Source organism: Rousettus aegyptiacus, unplaced genomic scaffold, assembly GCF_014176215.1.
Source record: "Rousettus aegyptiacus isolate mRouAeg1 unplaced genomic scaffold, mRouAeg1.p scaffold_m13_p_15, whole genome shotgun sequence".
NCBI lineage: Eukaryota > Metazoa > Chordata > Mammalia > Chiroptera > Pteropodidae > Rousettus > Rousettus aegyptiacus.
Window position 1 is genome coordinate 43,928,882 of NW_023416290.1, and position 19,011 is coordinate 43,947,892.

The following is a 19,011-nucleotide window of genomic DNA, read 5'->3' on the forward strand; positions in this document are numbered from 1 at the left end:
CTATTACAAATATGCATTCTGGAACTGGGGAAATGAGCATTACATGGATTCAGAACCCCACTTTACATAAAGTTCAGGATGATTTCAATGACAATTCTTTCTCCCATATGCTGAATTTTTCTACAAACACAGAGAAATCAGGTAAAATTGTATTAAGAGTTGTTTGTAACAAAACTGTTATTTTGAAGTATCTATTACTGAATGGGTCTTAAGCCAGTGAATACGTAAGTGTTAATGGATCAAATTTTGAAGCACTAATGAAAAAATTTAATTGTAGTAAATGTTATTAATAACTGTACTAATCTATTTATGTTTATGCAAACACCTCTAAGGCCACCAAAATATTGTTAGCGTTATGCCACTAAGGCAGGTGAATTATTAGAGTAGCATTATAATTTTCTTTAAAAGAATACAGCATTCATGCAAATCATCAGGGTAATTTCTTGTTTGACAGACAGAAGGACATTGGCAGGTAGAGTAAATGATAACTAAATAGAAGGTAGCAATATTATGGAAATTTGAGTTCAAAACAAAACTGATGTGTAAAGTCAACAATATTAAATAAATATAATAATTATAGTTAAATTTTATGGCATAATTACAACATATGAGACACTTTGTTTTCCATGTATTTCTCTTATTTGTGTCACACAGTAAGTTAAATGAGTTAAATACTATTTTTTATCTACAAACACAGGAAGCAAATTTAGGTAGTAAGATGATAGACCCCATATTGCACATTAACTATTGACTTGAACACAGGATTTGAACACAGGTAATCTACTAGTACACTCTTTTCTCTTAATCTCTACAATGAATAAGGAAAAATGCCAACCAGGGCAGTAGTTAGGCTCATCTATCATGAAAGTGGACACTACCCAGTGTTTCATCAGTCACCAAGCTATATTTATATATTTACTCATTAAATGGAAACTCATTGTGGTTAAAGTTTTGTGATCCTTCTTTCTCTCTCTCTCTTTTTTTCTCTCTCTCATTCTCCTCCTTCCCTCTCTCCCTCTCTACCTCTCCGTATAACTCTCCCTCTTCCTTTCACTCTCTCATTCTCCCTTCTTTGGTTTGTCTTTTTTTCTGCAGTTTCTCCTTCTTCGCTATTATACTCCTACTATTTAGAAGCTTGTAACCAAGTTCTCAACAAGTATTTGTTGAATAATTCAAATAGATTTTTTATTAAAATATTTGGGGATTTTAGTTAAACTTTTAGCAAAACTATAAAATGTCAACACAACTAGAGGTTATCAGGCAAGGCAGTAGGTAGCTGGTGTGTATCATAGCCTTCATTCTCAAACATGGTGAGAGTTCCCAACAAAGAATATTTTCTGTGTTCCAATAAATGACTAATCCAGTAAGCATATTATACTTCACTACTGAAAGAATGCATTTCTTTGCTAGAGACTGAAGTTTCTGTATTCTTTATTAATCTCTGGATGCATTCAGCCCTGGAAAACTTTTTTTCACCTTTTTTTTTTTTTGTAATATTTGAACATAGTTTAAAATACACCCAATGGCATGCCATTATTTTTTTTATCTGATAAATAAAAACAAACATCAAGTATTAATTAACATTCAAACTTTCATCAATGAGCTATTTGTTGTAATAATCATAGATTATCTTAAAATAGTCATTATATTTGCACCACGAAGTGAAAAGTTTAGTTCATTCGGTATTCTAATACTATCATACAAACATATGGTTTTTAAAAACTCACTTATTAAAAAGTATATTCTGTCATTATATGTGTCACAAATGTATTCTTTTTATTTTTCATTTCAGCTACTCTTGTGGTCACCATTCTACTTAACAATTAATACAATTCATTATATCAAAGTAGGCCCTTTTACTCAACTCTCATTTCTTTGTAAACCATGGTGAATCTCAATGATGGTGCTCATATTATTCATCTTTTTTTCAAATCAAATAAATAAAAATAGAACATTGTTGCCAGAGAACTTTTTCTATGACTAAGCAAATGCGTGTGAGTGTGTGTGTGTGTGTGTGTGTGTGTGTAAGCATTTTAGGAAAACCCTTTCTTTGCTATGCCTAGAGATTATACTTCATAAAGGCTAATAATTTAACTGTCTAAATCATGGTGAAAAAAATAACCGTTGAGTAAATTAAAACCTCTTTTATGACTAGCTTTGATTTTAGGGAAAAAAAAATCTAAGCACATTTTCTTCTTATATGAACTACTTATATGACAAAAACTAACTTATGCTCTCTAAATCAGCGTTTTTGTCCAAATGCAAATTAAACAATCTTTTAGCATTCATATATAATAATAATTGCTTTTCCACATTATGTACATTAATATTATATGAAGTTTAACTGTCATTTGGTGGAGAAATTTTGCTGATAGCTTTTTCTGCTTTCTCTGTGAAAATAATATTCTCATTAATATTATATCTGATTTTGCTAACTCCTTAAAAGAAGTTTGACTTGGACATGTTTTTGCTACAAGTGGGACAACTTTGAATGATATTTCTGTTCTGAGGCACACTCTTGCCTTTAGCAACAAAGTTAATGAATTTTGTATGGGTGAACATTACTTTGTTTTTGTTCTGGAAAATACACTGTTTCCTAGAGTATTCCTTGCTTTATTTTTTAAAAAGAAAAAAATTCACATTGTTGATGCTTCTTGATGCTATTTGAAGATTTATAGAAGACAACATTCTGGGCAATAGAATAACATAAGTCCAATAAATTTTATATTTCAGATATTCATCATCATACTTCCAATTCTCATTTGTTTTGGTTACTTGTTCAAAACCATCACAGTCACATATTCGCTTATCTCACTACTCAAGATAAAAAGTTTCATATTAATATTAAAGTTTGATTTTCTCTTTAACTTAATAATATCATCTTGAATTAAGTTTATTTTCATTATTATCTTACCCTTTTAAAATAATTTATGAAATAGTGACCTAATTTTATTATAGCTCAGGAGTAGGAATAAAAACTGAAACTGTAACAACTTAAACATCACAAAAATAAAAAAAAAAACACACATGATCTAAGTAAAAACAAAACCTGCTCACTAAGAGCTGGTAGATAAAAACTAACAATCTTTATTCTTAAAACACATGAATAATTTTATCTTGATGTTTAGTAAGGAAATTATGACATTTCATTAAAAACCATAACTTATCATGTACTTAAAACTTATAAAATGCTTATTAGTAAAATTGTTTTATTGCTTCTCTATGTCAAAAAAAAAAAAACTGTAAAAAAGTACAGAATCCAATTAAGGAATAGCTGTGCCCAGATCCACACAAAGCTAAGAACAGCCATGTAGAGAAGGGTAAGAAGAGCAGTTTCACTCGGTCCGCATCAGCTGTTCCCACAAACCATCATAACTCAGAGCCTAAAGAAATCGCCTTGACCAACAACTTCCCTTGGGGGAAAAAGAGAATGGAACATTCACCCAAGGTTTCTGGCCTTTCAGGGTGCTACCTAAAGGGCTGTTTCTATCTTGCCTCACCTGGAGCGCAGAGGGAACCAGCATAGTTGAATGTCTGGAGGCAGCTGAGAAATAAAGGAATTGGAAGATGTTCGCTACTACAGTGGTCCTGGCTCTCTAAGATGTGGGGAAATCACACAACCCTGAGACATCTCCACCAGGAGAAGAGGAGAAGATTGAAGCATGTACCCAATGTCCTGGTTTCAGCCCACTCTCCTAAAGACAAAGGACAGGCAGTTTACTGTGGGTGGTACCACTTTGCAAGATTGAGTTAAGGCACACAATCCTAAAACTTCTCCCTCAGGAGGAGCAAGAGGACGTGCATTTAACATCTTAGCCTGTCAGTGCACAGCATTAGGGAAAATGTGTGGGTGACTGTGGCTCTGTGAGATTGAGAGAAGGTGCACAACATTCATACTTTTCCCCCTGGGATGGGGAGAGAATGTTTCCAACATCCTGGCCTTTTAGGGGACTGCCCCGCAGAAAAGGGGCAGATGGTTTACTGGAGTCAGCACAGCTATGCAAGATCGGAAGAAGGTGCACAATCCAGACACCACTACCCTTAAGAAGAAGGGAGAGGGTGGAGAATACACAATCATAATAAAAGTTTAAGAGGCTCTCAGAATCTCTAGCTCAGCTAATTATGAGGATCATTTCCTACTAAAGCCAGTCCTTAAAGACTGGAAAAGGCTTCTGTTTCTTCAAGTGCACAGATACCAATGCAAAGCTACAAGAAACATGAACAATCTGGGAAATATGTTACAACCAAAGGAAGAAAATAAATCTTCAATAACCAAATCATAAAGACACAGTATCTACAAGTTTGTTGAAAAACAATTCAAAATAATCATCTTAAAGAAGCTCAGTGGATTATAAGAGAATACATATAGACAGAATCAAGAAAGCGATTCACGAACAAAATGAGAATACTTACAAAGATAGAAATCATGAAAAAGAACCAACAGAAATTCTGGAGCCAAAGAATACAATATTTGAACTAGAAATTTTAGTAGAGAGCTTTGACAACATTGTTGATCAAGCAAATGAAATCATGAGTAATTGGGAAGGCAAGTCATTCGAAATCATCTAGGCAAAGAGAAAAAGGGGGAAAAAAGCAAAGGACTGGAGAAAGCCTAAGGGGCTTATTGGACTTTGACAATAGTATCAATATGCATATAATATGCACATTGTGGGACTCCTAGAAGTAGCAGAGGGAGAAAGAAAGGACAGAAATATTTTTACAGAAAAAATGGCCCTAAACTTCCCAACTCTGGGGAGAGAAAAGGATATACAGATTAATGAAGGCCAGAGGATCCTATTAAGGAGGAGCACAGAAAAAAACAACATTGAGACATGATATAATCACATTGTCAAACACAGAAGACAAAGAGAATGTTGAAAGCATGAAGAGAAAAGTGATTTGTCACTTATAAGACAGCTCACATATCAGAAGATTTGTCAGGAAAAACTCTGCGTGCAGAATGGAGTGTGATACATTCAAAGTGCTAAAGAAACAAAACAAAACAAAAACTACCAACTATGAAACTGATATTCGGCAAATCTTTTTTTCAGAAATGAAGGAGAGATAAATAATTTCCCAGACACACAAAAGCTGAAGGAGTTTGTCACCACCAGATTTGCCTTGTAAGACATGATAAAGGGAATTCTTTAAGTTGAAATAGAAAGATGCTAAACAGCAACACAGAAGCACATGAAAGCAGAAAACTAACTGAAACATTATCTAAAATAATCTCATAGAAGCAGAGAGAGGAATGATGGTTGTCAGGGGAAAATCGGAGTTGTTGTTCAACAGGTATAAAGTTTCAGTGATGTAAGATGAATAACTTCAAGATCTGCCATACGACAGTGCCTATAGTATACTGTACACACGAAAACTATTAAGTTTATAGATTTCATGTTATATATTTTTACCAAAATTTTTTTAAAAAGTAAAGAAAGAATAAAGAAAACCACATCCAAATGATTGTGAAAGGATTGAAAAGGACATAAACTCTTAATAAAAAATGAAAACAACAACAACAACAGTATTAGGAGGGAAATAACACCAATAAGAATTTGGATGACAAAAAATTGAGGGGCTTGGGCCTGAATTTTGGGACTTCTGAAAACTTAAATAAAAGTAACAGTGAAGTCAAGGGAACAGTCGATTTACTCCAAAGCAGACTGGAATGCTTGGGAGACAGAAATAAAATTACATCTGAAAGTGGCATTTAGAGTGAAACTGAAAAGAGAATTGGTTAAAAAGCTGTAAAAAAAAAAGTAATTAGACCATAAGGAGAAATACTAATTCTTGCTGAATATATATAACTTTTTAATATTCCAATAGAAGTTAAGAGAGTTTCTAAATGGTTTGAGACTTATAATAATATATGAGTTAAGACTATAATAATTATTATATTATTACAACTGTTTTATACAAGTAGAAGAAAGATTAGAATGATTAGTGGAGAGATGGAAGATATTTAAAAGATCAAGTTTCTAAAGAATGAATATACCATATTTGGGATGAAAAATCACTGGCTAAGAATAATAGCATATTATATACTGTAGAAGAAGAGACAGTGCATTTGAGACAAGAATAGAAACTACTTAAAGTAAAACACCAAGAGAAAGAAAGATGAACATATTATCACCAACAGTGGGATATCAGTCAACTTAATAATGATGTAACTGGAGTCCTAAAGGAGAGGAAGGGGACTTAAAATTTTTATTTGAAAAAATAACAGCTGAGACTTTTCAAAATTTAACTAAAACTATACCCAAAAAGACCAACAAATCTCATTCACAAGAAATACAAAATTACAAAATTTTCATTATAATTAAAATACTCAAAACCAATCTTAAAAGCAACTGGAGAAGAAAAGCACATTATATAGAAAGATTCTAACCTGAGGATGATTGCAAAGCTGTGGTCAGGAACAATATAAGTTAAGAGACAGGGGAGCAACATCTTTAAGGAAGAAAATAAATTCTCCTAGTATATAGTTAAATACCCAGCAAAAATATATTAAAAAGCAAAGGTGAAGTAAAGACATAATCAAATTTTAAAAGCTGAAGGAATAAGAATTAATAGCAAGCCAGTACTACAAGAATGGTTAAAGGAAGTCATTAAAGCAGACGACAATTATACCAAGTAGAAATCTCTATCTACAGAAAAGTATAAAGAGCACTGGAAATGTTGATTTTTGGGTTCATTAAACTTCAACTTGACTGCACATATATAAAAGTAGTGAGAGCATAAGTGTACCAGAAAATGTATATAAAAATGTTTTTAACACTAGAGCTTGTCTTTAAAACTGGAAACAGTGGAAACGTCCTTCAACAGTATACTACATTAATAAACTGGGGTTTGTTTATATAATTTAACTACTTTTGCATAAAATGAATGAATCTTACAAACATAGTATGAAAAACATTATGCTAGGGACAAATAGACATACACTTTCCCTTTCATTTATACATCAAATCTTTTATGGCTTTAGAGGTGAGGATAATGGTTACTTTGGGATACTTGAAGGGTGTTAATTGGAAGAGTTCATGGAGGAGTTCCTGGGTTGCTTGGCGTTGTATCTTGTAACCCAGGTGTAACTTATAAGGTCTATTCCTGGGTGCTTATTGTGTGTAAACTTATATTTGTTATTATGATTGGATATTTAAAGAATTATTATAATTCTCTTAAGAGAATCAAGAAGGAATAAACATATGTTCCACAATAAAATTTAAATAAATAATGTTCATAACACATATTTTTAAGAAATTAACATCAATATAAATGTGTATGTTAATATGTGGAAAAAGAGGAGTTAAATGAATGCAAACTTTTTACTCCTCTGAAGCAACAATAGGGAAGGAGCATGACAGAGCAGGGCACTAATATTTTAAAATATAACCTATCCAATATTTTTTGACTTTCAAAACCTGTAATAGCATAAATATATTTTTTAAATGGCATATTTTTAATAGTGTTCAGTTCTCAAGGACCTCATAATGTATGGGGCAATAAATATACTGTATGACTTTATAATAATTGATTATATTATATATTTGTTTATCAATCTTCTCCTCTCTGTACAGTATAAACTACCATTACATGAAAGACTTTTCCTATGTGTTCTTTTGCTTTGTCCAAATAACTCAGAATGATAATTGACGTATAGTAGCGCTCTCTATACATGTATATGAAATGCATGTACAAATGAATGCATTGATGACAAATATCAATCTACGAGTTCAGAAAAAAATTATGCTATGACCATGTAGGTAAAATATAGTTTAAAACAATTAAGGGGAAAACATCAAGTTCAGAGATTTAGGTAGAGTCGGAACGTCAATGTGGGACATCCTGAATGAATCTTATCAAAGAAGCAATTACTTCACAATTACACATTTTTATCCTTTTTGGGCAATTCTGGCAACATGAAAAGTTGGCCACATTCATTGACTATATTGGGCTTTTACTAATTATTTTATTTATTTATTCCATTATCTAAGAAATCAATGATTGGATTTAAGGTGCATAGGTGGTTTTCAGTGACACAAAATAAATTACAGTTAAAATCCCATTTATGCTGTTGGACCACTACAATAGTACATATTTATTGACTTTTCTATTATTTTTATGATTCCAATACCTCCACCACTTTTACATTTGTAGAACCAACGCATGAGTGAGACATGGCTATTGTGCTAAAATTACAGCTTTATTAAACTATTGCTCTCTTCAGCAATTCAACTTTTTCATTATCACTACATGTGAATTACACTTACACTTGGGATTACATAAAATAATTATTAAATAAGTAGCATAATCACAGATATCCATATTCATTAATAAATGCAAATTATAAATGATTAAAAGTTGCTTAGCAATGTTTCTTGGATGATGTCCCCAAGGTCTACTAATTATACTTGGATTTAATTATAAAGTCAGCTGTGGGGCAACCAAGCAACAGGAGAAGAGTTGTTTTATATAGTATTATATTTTTGATAGTGAACTTTGTGGTCAATTACATGTCAAACTATATAATTTGAAATTCTAATTTCACATTTACATTGTATTATGCCATAATATACAAGGGAAATCAATGAAAATATGAATACATTTAAAATATATTGTGAAAATTATATGCTACTAGTTCTGATATTACTTAATTGCAAGTTTATCATCTTACTGTATTTCACCATAATAATTTTTAGTGTGATAAAAATAATTGTTCATGAAAATTTTTAGTAGAAATAATATGTGTTTCCAGGTTGTGATAATTTCATTATATCTTATAGTTGTATTTCCCTTAATTATTTTTTTTATGCACTGAGACACTAAAAATCACTCCTGCAGGAAAATACTGATTTTTTAAAAAATGGCTTGACTATATTTTAAAATTTTTAAAAAAGGAAAACTTACATTATTACAAATAATTAAGTTTTAGAAAATATGTATTTACATTTTCACAAGATTGTATTAGAGTCAAAAATAATAACTTGTCAGTACCTAGATCCATGGTAAAGATAAATTTGTTGCTGGTTAGGGACTCAAAGTACACATTGTATCTTTTAATTTATTTCTGTACAATTTAGTTGTTAGCCTACCATCGTATATTTATTAAAGATTTATACTTTAACCAACTCAGTGCATAGCAATCAATAGAAGATTAATACAATAAACAAAGCAAAACAGCAAAAACGTAATTTTGTCTCTTATTTTGGATAATTGCAGTTGTTGAAAACTAATCCATTAGTATCGTCATTTTCCTAAAACTTGGTGATTGCTTAAAAATTTGGCCAGCTTTATAATTACTCTTTAGAAACTTTAAAAATGTTATTAAAATATTATCATGAAAAAATTAATGAGAATTTTTTGTTTTAAGATGGATGACTTGCTAGGTAATTTCCACTAAATTTTAAGGCTTTATTCACTAAGTTTAAAGTTTAATTCTTATATGCTCATTAAATTGTTTTCTAATTTTAACTTGAGGTTCAGTGATTATTTTCCTTACTAAATTTTTTTTCATAGTCTTATCTAAATAATTAGGTATCATGTCTTGTGCATTTAGAGTAGTTTCTAATATCCTCTCTTCTCAAAATTTTCTGAAACTAAAATGGGTCTAATACATAGATTTCTTCATAGTCATGGTTTTACCAAAATTAATGTTAGCTCAGTATTTAGCTTGTGTTTATAGATTCAGCAAAGTACAATCTACCTAATACAGCTTTGATTGTCTAATAATTTTACCTTGACATCTTTTTCTGGTGTGCTATTTTTCTGTTCCCTTCAAATATCCTAACCTTTTTATCAATTTCTCTCTGTGCTTATTTTTTTTCTGAGCACATCGTTTCATATCGCTTTACCTTTTCAAGATGTAGCAAATATCATAATGTAGTCCCTTAACGACTCATTAGACTTGAATTCTTCCTTTTTAAAAAAGAATTATTGTGACATTGGTTAAAGAAATTCAGTAAGTAAGTTTCACTTGTACAATTCAACAGTAAGTCACATATATTTTTCATTGTATGTTCCTCACCCATAGTTAGATTTTTCTTCTGTCACCACATATTTGACTCCTTTTACCCCATCTACCTCCCCCCTCACTCCTCCCCTCTGGTAACCACTAGTTTATTCTTCCTTTTTAAAGGATCAATTTATATTTATTAGCACATTATTATTTTTATAAGATATATTTAATTTTACTTGAAATCATGCTTAGGCCACACATTTTAGCTTATTGATTCTTTGAAACCTGGTTCTAGTGTTCCATATTATTTAATAAAAAGAAATATCATATATTGTAGCCCCATATACCTTTTCCCAATTACATCCCCCAATTTCTTCACCATATAACTCATCTTTTATACCTTTTGAACATCAAGAAATACCACAGAATTTGCTCTTTCTATTTTTGCATATTTACATTTGCCCCTAGGTTGATTACTGCCTTTCTGATGATAGATGCAGGGTCTTTTATATTCTTTCCTTTTTAGCTGTGGTCCTTAGAGTGTTTGTTCTTGAGCTTCTTATCTTCTCACTAGTCACATTCCAGAGTTAGCTCATCATCCAGTTCTCAGAGGAGTAAACTTCTTTTCATAGATTTGTTGCCACCCTATATCTCCTAAGCTTCAGAATTATATTTAAAGATACCTTCTGGAAAGCTTTGAATAGATATCATTTAGGAGAATAAACTGTGTCTAAAATGGAAGCAGTCACTACCCTCTCCCTGGTTGGCTGCTCTTCCTCTATTCTGGACCTTGCTCAGATAACCAGGTAGACTAATTCTGACCAAAGATTAAATTTCAATCTTCATTTCACCCCCACACTTAATCAGGCTCCAAGTGCTATGTCATGGATACCTCTCAAATCTCCTCATGTATCCATCCCCCATCCATGGCATTAGTGAAACCTGATAACATTTCTAATGGCCTGTGAAGTTACCAGTCCATTTACTGTTGGTTTGGCTTCCACAGTTGTTGTTGTTTTTTTGTTTGTTTGTTTGTGGTTTTTTTTTTTTTTTATGATTTTGGAATAATTTTAGATTTCCACAGCAGTTGCAAAGATAGTCCGATCAGTACTCTATACCATTTACTTAGGATCCCCTAATGTAACAAATTACATTCTCATGGCATATACTATCTTTCTAAAATTAAGAAATTAACATTGGCACATTGCTATTAACTGCAGATTTTATTAGACTTTCATGGATTTTTCTTTCTGTTCTAGGATCTCATTCAGGATACTACACTGCATTTAGCTATCAATTTTTTTTAATCTCCACTGGTTTGTGACAGTATCTCAGACTTTCCTTTTTAATTGTGACATTGACAGTTTTGAAAAATACTGGTGATGTATTTTGTAACATGCTGTAATTTTTTTTTGTCTTATCATGACTTGACTTGGGTATTTCTTTTTTTTTGGTGGGGGGCAGTGGGAGAACACTAACACTGAGGTGAAGTGGACTCAACATATCAGAAGTCAAATAATATCACCACGAATTGTCACTGGTGATGTTAACTTTTATAGTTTGTTTAAATTTATATGTGCCATTTTTCTACTTTAAAATTATAATTTCTTTTTGTTTTCTATATTCTATTATTTGGAAGCTAGTAGTCACTAAATTCAGCTCTCTCTCAAGAGGAGAAGAACTAAGCTCTATATTCTGGAGGGGAGAGCATCTTCATATATTATTTGGAATTCTGTAGAAAGACTGTATCCTTTCTAAACCTCATGATTTAACCATTGCTTCTGTATTTTCTATAGTCTGCAGTACAAGTACATAAAATGGCATAAAAACCTTCTTAAACCAAGTGCTTGTTTGACTGGCTAACTTCATCTATGGATTACTTCCTCTAGTAAACTATAAGTTGGTATGAGTATCCCACTACTCATTTTTCCTTGTATTTATCTTAGAATTAGCTGTTCACCTTGCAAATACCCACTTATGACCTTTCCTATCATATTTTCTGAACATTCTCAGAGAGAATCGATTAGTTATTTCTTTGTGCTGTCATGCCAGGACTGTACCCTAGAACCATGTTTACCAGTGCATTTAATAACTTTTTTATAAATTTACTTATTTAATTCGAGGTTCTCACCTATAAGTTTCCTAAACACTGAAGATATTTGTATTCATAATTTTATTGCCAGAATGATTCCCTTCCAAAATTGTACTCTATAAATGTCTGTTTAATGAGTAAGCAAACTAATGTTAGAATCTTCTAAGTTTTCAAAAAATGTGATTTAACTGTATTGTTATGTGCTCATGGAAAAAGCTGTGTGGCATGCAGGTAAAGAAGCAGAAAATAAAATAGAGGGAAGGAAAGAATAGAATTAGGGAGGGAGGGAAGGAGGGAAGGAAGGAAGGAAGGAAGGAAGGAAGGAAGGAAGGAAGGAAGGAAGGAAGGAAGGAAGGAAGGAAGGAAGGGAAAAAATAAGGAACTAGTCGAGGGAAAATTTAATACCAAGAGAAAACAAGTTCAAATTTTATCTTTCTAGCAGATAAAATCCTAACATCCTCCAATAGCTCTCATTTCTTTCCACTTGGAATTCTATGTTATTTTCTATATGTTGATTCACTCTAAGCAAGAATTTCATGTATAAAAATTGCTTTTGCCAAAATAGTATTTACAGTTGAATAAGTTGAGTGTAGAGGTTGGCACCCAGAGCATTTTTCATTAGCATTTATGTTTGGGGACATCCGTGACTTTCACTCTCAAGGCATTTCTGCACCATGCATGATCTGTGTCAGCATTTTCTCTATTTTTTTTGTAGTATGCATTTTGTTGATTATTAACCCAAGAGAAACATTTGATGGGAGTTTCTTTGTATTCAAATAATTCACTTTTTTTTTAATACTATGAGAAATGTCACTGCTATTAACTCTCCATTACATTTCTTAGTACTAATATAGTAATAGTTGTAAGATATAAATGGACAATCCAGTTTGCTTGTGAAAACAGCATTCATGATCATTGCTAAACAGCATTCTTCTCTGTGGTTTTGATGTTAACTTGAAGCTAATTCTTTCATAATACATTCATAATGCATTGCCCTGGCTCACTGTGTTGTAGCGATGGATTATTTTGCTTCACTGGCACTTTATTTGTTTTGAAAACCTATTGCTACATCAGTGGGTATATTTTGTTTCTTCAGTTAAAGCTGATACAAGTGAATATTCATTTTAATAATTGGTTATAAAAGCAAAATGTATATAACAGTGGTTTTTAAAGAAAATTTATATAACAAATCTGACTCCAAATGTTCAAATGTTCTGTTTTCAGTAAAACACTCATTAAAACCATTCATTTCCCTATAATTTGTATGAAGCTGCAGATCATTTTGCATTTTCCTATAAGTAGATGTCTTAAAATTATTATCATCAATTTATGGTAAAATTGCAACCTTACTGTTATATAAAGATATTTTGCTAATGATTATCTTTAATCTTCAAATAGAAGTACAAATATGAGAAATATAACTTTATAATGGAGTATGTCATTTCTATATATGAAATTAGTAATTGTCGAATTCAATGTTTATAAAAAATCACTGAGACTTTAGACAATGATGTATAAAGCATACTTGATGAAATAAACATGTAAATAGAAAGCTATGGGGTTTTGTCTAAATTATCTGTTGAAACGGTGTTTATATACCTTTAGATTTATATTCTTTTTTTCTCCTTCCCTCCTCTCTCTTCCCGTCTCCTTTCCGGCCCCCAACCCGTATGTGTGTCTTTCCCTGTCTGCCTGCCTATCCTCTCTATCTATCTATCTATCTATCTATCCATCCATATTAAAGGTTAGACAGCCTGAAAAGGCTAGTTTAAAAGACTTTTATAATTTTGGTAGCTACCAGGAAATCATATATTTGTTTGAAGTTCAATGCCACAGCACATATGTTAGCATCATCTTGAATAGTTTATTTTAATAGCATAATTTTGGCTTAATTTTTAAAACTTAGAATTTATAATAATTATAAGTTACCTACATTAGAGTTAAGGAGAAATATGAATTACTTCATTCAATAATATATTGAACTGTCCATATTATTGCATATGGTTTCTCTTTTCTGTATGGTATTTCATTACATGAGTATGCATGAGTATACTAAATTCCATTAATGCTAGAATTTTAATTTATTTCAAGTTCATAAAATTATAAATAGTGCTTCACAATATTTTGTTCATGTCTTTGGTGAATATGTGTGTGTTTGTTGCACATATGCAGATACATATTAATTACTAAATTATACAGTATGCATAGCCTTCAGATTTAGTAGAAATTATCAAAAAGTTTTCAAATAATAATGTTGATAGAAAGAACCATATAAAAGAACACAGCATGACTTAATTTATATTTAGTAGGAAAACCAATCGAGGTGTTAGAAGCAGAATATTATTTATCCGAGGATAGGGAGGGTAGTACTTAGAAACAGGCAGAAAGAGGTCTATAGGGTTTTGCTAACAGTCCATCTATTACTTTGGTTTCTAATTCATGGTTGTTTTCACATTTTAAAATTTGATAAATATAAGTGCATTTATAATTTTGCACTTTTCTAGAAGTATATCATAATTTGATAAAATTTAACACTAATAAGAAAATATGGAAAGTCATTCCAAGTAAAGAAAGAGTGATTCTTTAGACAACTCTAACTATTCCATAGAATTTCTACAATAGTAATCAATGTTTTATGTACATAAAACAACTCATCATACACTGATTTTAATACATCCGAGTTTACAAAATATTTATTGAGACACAACTATATGTTAAATACCAAGATACAAGTATTGATCAAACACAACATATACCATGTAGACAATCACGGACTAATAGGAAAGGCAAGTCAACTAGATGATTGTACTGACATATGATATCTGCTAAAATCAGAGTGACCACATGTTATAGTTTATTCCAATTTAGACTAATTATTATTACACAACTATTAATATGGTCCTCTTGAACTAAGAAAAATTCTCATTGAACAATTATTTCTATGATCACCCTAGAATTAATTGATTTCAAGATCAACTATTATGAAAATCTGGAAAGGAAATTAAAACTTGCTGTAAGATGGGGCAGCTATATTTCGTTGTTTGTCTTGAATTGGTATTGTAGGAGTGAGGAAAAAACATGGACCTGGATTTTTAAGGAATGCTAAGATATAGCCATGGTAAAGAAAAGCAAAAAGAGAGCAAAAAGCTGAGTCCAAGGGAATAGAAATGAGATGTGATAAGTTTCATGACCCTGATAGCACTGGATGTATTTGTAGAATGACAGATTTGAAGGAGCTAGAATTTTAGCATGCATACAAAGAAGAGATGGAAGATTCAACTGGATCAGTGGGATGAGGACACTTTGTAGTACATCTTGTATATTACTTTGAATATAGGAAGCTAGTTAAGTTTGGTATGAAAAAAATTGACATAACCTTTTCTATTTGTTTTTAATAATGATAAATCAGGGCAACTATGGAGGAGGTCAGTTAGAATGTGGGAAAAACTGATGTTAAGCCAATATAAGAGAAAGTATTCTTACAAAATTTCAGGAAAAAGATGATGATTTTGTGATCTCACAAGGGCAGTGGCTCTGGAGAAGAAAACCCTAATTTAAAAGGCATCTCAAATATAAAATTAATGTCAGATTGAGTGGATGTAGAGAAAAGCTGGGAAATCATATGAAGAAGTAGAGCTATCAATGATTGCTATTTGTAGTTTGACATTGCTCTAAAGTAGTCATCTTCAAACTAGCTTTTTCATGCCCCAGAGGTACTCCAAATTTTTCTTTAAAAAATTTTTAAATTCTACATTTATAAAATCTATCTTTATTATATTCTTAAATAAATCCATCAAAGAATGTACCTGTGGCTCCTTTTTCTTCTCCAATTTTAAAAGAGAAGAGCCATAACCATATCTCCTCCATTAGGATATTACACTGGTACATTGCCCAACTTGTAAAAATGTCCTTGTTGCCATAAAAAATGGAACAGTTAAAGGATTGTTGCTTGAACTGGCACTTATTAACAATAAAAAATATTTTAAGGTAGGATTATTTCTAATAATTTGTGTTCAATAATATTTAAGGAGGAATAAGGGAAAAATAAATCATTAAAAGTAGTTTTATGACAAATATTATGTAATTTAAAAATTAAATGAATAAGCTCAAAGTATCAAGCAACATTTCTCTAAGAATTTCCATTTTATTCTTGTATATTAATTTCTGTAAAGGTTTCTAGATATTTTAATCTATGAAAAAGGTAGGAATAGAAAAGCCATTTCAATCTAGTGGCACAGAAAACCATCCATGGAATTATAATAAAGAATAAAAGAGCAGAGCCATTAGACTACATATTTTCAATTAAATGTTTGTTTCTTATGTTATCAATAAAATAAGTACATATTGATGTTGTTTTGATCAATGCTGTAATACTAATATTTGTAATGCATACTGCAGAAGAATTTTAATGTTTAGATTTTAATATTTGTAGAATATTATTTTTAAATCAAGTTCACTTTTACATAAAAATTTTTGATGCAGAGAAGTATAAAAGGTGACATTTATAATAAGAATTTTGATTTATTATATATAAATCTATTATATTTAAAAAATGATTTGTGTTTATTGGAGTGGAAATCTGAGTTCAGGATGGACAAAATTATTTAAAATTCTTCCTATTAAAGGAATTTTAGATATATTTTTTTAAAAATATGACAATAATCATAATGCCTACCACTTATAAAGTGCTTACCTTGTTACAGGAAGTTTTCTTAGCACTTTAATTTATTATAATAATATAATGCACATACTGATATTAATAATTTTAATTTTCACAATAACCGTATGAGATATGTCTTATTTTTCTCACTTTAATAAAGTAGAAACTGAGGCATAGTGCAGTTAAATTGCTTACCTGTAGTCACACAAGTAATTAGAGACAAACTAATTGTCAACTCATACACTCTGGTTCCATAATCTTTATTCCTAACCACATCACAAAATGAATAGAGTATCAAATTAATGTGTTTTTTAATATTTCATTTTCATAGATTAAATTTTTGAGACTGCTGTATTTTTAAAAAATTAATATTTACAGAACTTGTTCCAAAGCATCTAATTTTCAGTTATTCAATATCACGGGATATTTCTGACCACCTTAAATATGTATAAGCAGGTAATTTTTTTTTCTAAATTATTAATGACATACAGGAGAAAAAGTATTTGAATTCATCTATATAGTATTATGGAGCCATACTGGAAGTATTGAATTTGTCACTATTTTAAGTGCTGGGTTTAGCCACTTCCTACTCATGAGTCTTTTGGTAACTGATAATTTCTTACAAAAAAAAGAAAAAAGAAAAAGAAAAGGAAGTCTGGTTTGTGAGAAAAACAGGAATTCAAATAAATTTATTTATTTGTTTGTTTGTTTATTTGTTTATTTTTAGGCAAGGCAACCCTTGGTTGACCTCACAGATTGCAAGGATCTTGCCAGTTTACAATCCCTTATTATTTTTTTTACACTTACAGCACCTGGTCTTCCTAGGTGTCTCCCATCCAAGTACTAACCAGGCCCAACTCTGCTTAGCTTCCAAGATCAGATGGGATTGGGCTTGTTGAGGGTAGCATGGCTGTAGACAAAATTTAGATATATCTAATTTGAGATTCATGAAAGATATCCTGATATAACACCCTAAAGTATTTAGTGACATGGACTTGCACCTTTGGTGACAGATTCCTTCCAACAGAATTCAGATAGCGAACTTCAAGGATTCCTTTTACTACCCACGTAAATTACAGTTGTTTCCTTTTGGTTACCAACACATCCCTAGAGCTTTTAGGCTGAATTGTCATTATTCATTTATTCCTGTCTTAAGCAGACTGAGTCACTTAAGAACAGGATATGTATCTTGCTTCTTCAACCCCAGTTCCTAAAACAGGCACTTTCAGAAATTAGGGCCTCCATAATTTGTAGTAAACTGGTTAATCAGTTTAGGGATCCTGTCAATCAACAAAAATTTATGACTTAACCCAGTAGTACACCATGTGGCCCAGAATAAAGGAAAGAACCAAAGATTCCATATGAGGAAACCTCATAAAGCTTGTGTGCTAAATACCTAAAAATAGCAGAGATATTAAGTTTAACAAATTAGTGCAGTTGCAATATTATCACTTTTGGTTGTTACCTCAACTCTGCCTTTATATATAATACAAAAATAGTTTAAAGATTGCACTTAGTGTTATATCTGTGCAAAGAAACAATGACTTGCAGAAGCCGATGGTGACAGCCTGCAAACTGCAAAGGCAGAGCAGGAACCGTCAAGAGCAGAAGCTCTGCCTTCAGATTCATACACTGCTTCCTCCAAACTCTGACCTTGGCCAAGTTATTGTCTTCATTTCAGTATTTTGAGGTTTATTATCTTTAACCTGGAATCCTAATTGTTAGTTAGTTCATAAGGCAAGTGAAAGAATTAAATAGGAAACGTATAAAAATGACAAGCACAAAATAAATACTCGTTTCTGTCTATAACTTTAAAAACTTGCAGAGTAAAAGAGAAGACAGATGCTAAATCTCCTATCATGTTGTTTCAAAAAGTATTTAGTGTTAATATTTAATGGTTACTTGGTATTAAACATACTGAATTCCATGAACTTTCTAAACTCTTTGGCTTTGAATCCCTTGCCTGTCCATGAAAACAGCTTGTGACTGCAAATTCTAAAAAACAAAATTGATCAAATATCTAACCTGCATTTAGTTCTTCAGTGTCTTTTGTTGTTGTTGTTGTTTATTGATTGCATGCATCTTCAAAATCAGTAAACTGCAGGTATAGGCATATTTCATTAATAAGTATGTATAGATTAGCACTGCATCACTTGGCGAAAATTGAACTTGTGGGAAGATTATGTAGTTTTACAATGGTTGTCCACACTGCCTCTGCGGACTGACTGTGCTGCTGCGAACCCAGTGCCGTGAAGAGATGAAATGTAATTATTTAGTGCTACTATCTATATTTCTTAGGAAGAGTAG

General features: G+C 31.4%; 1 pseudogene; it reads right to left on the reverse strand.

The window, feature by feature from the left end:
• Positions 1 to 17,504: 17,504 nt before the first annotated feature.
• On the reverse strand, positions 17,505 to 17,622 carry LOC118612217 (annotated as a pseudogene).
• Positions 17,623 to 19,011: the final 1,389 nt, after the last annotated feature.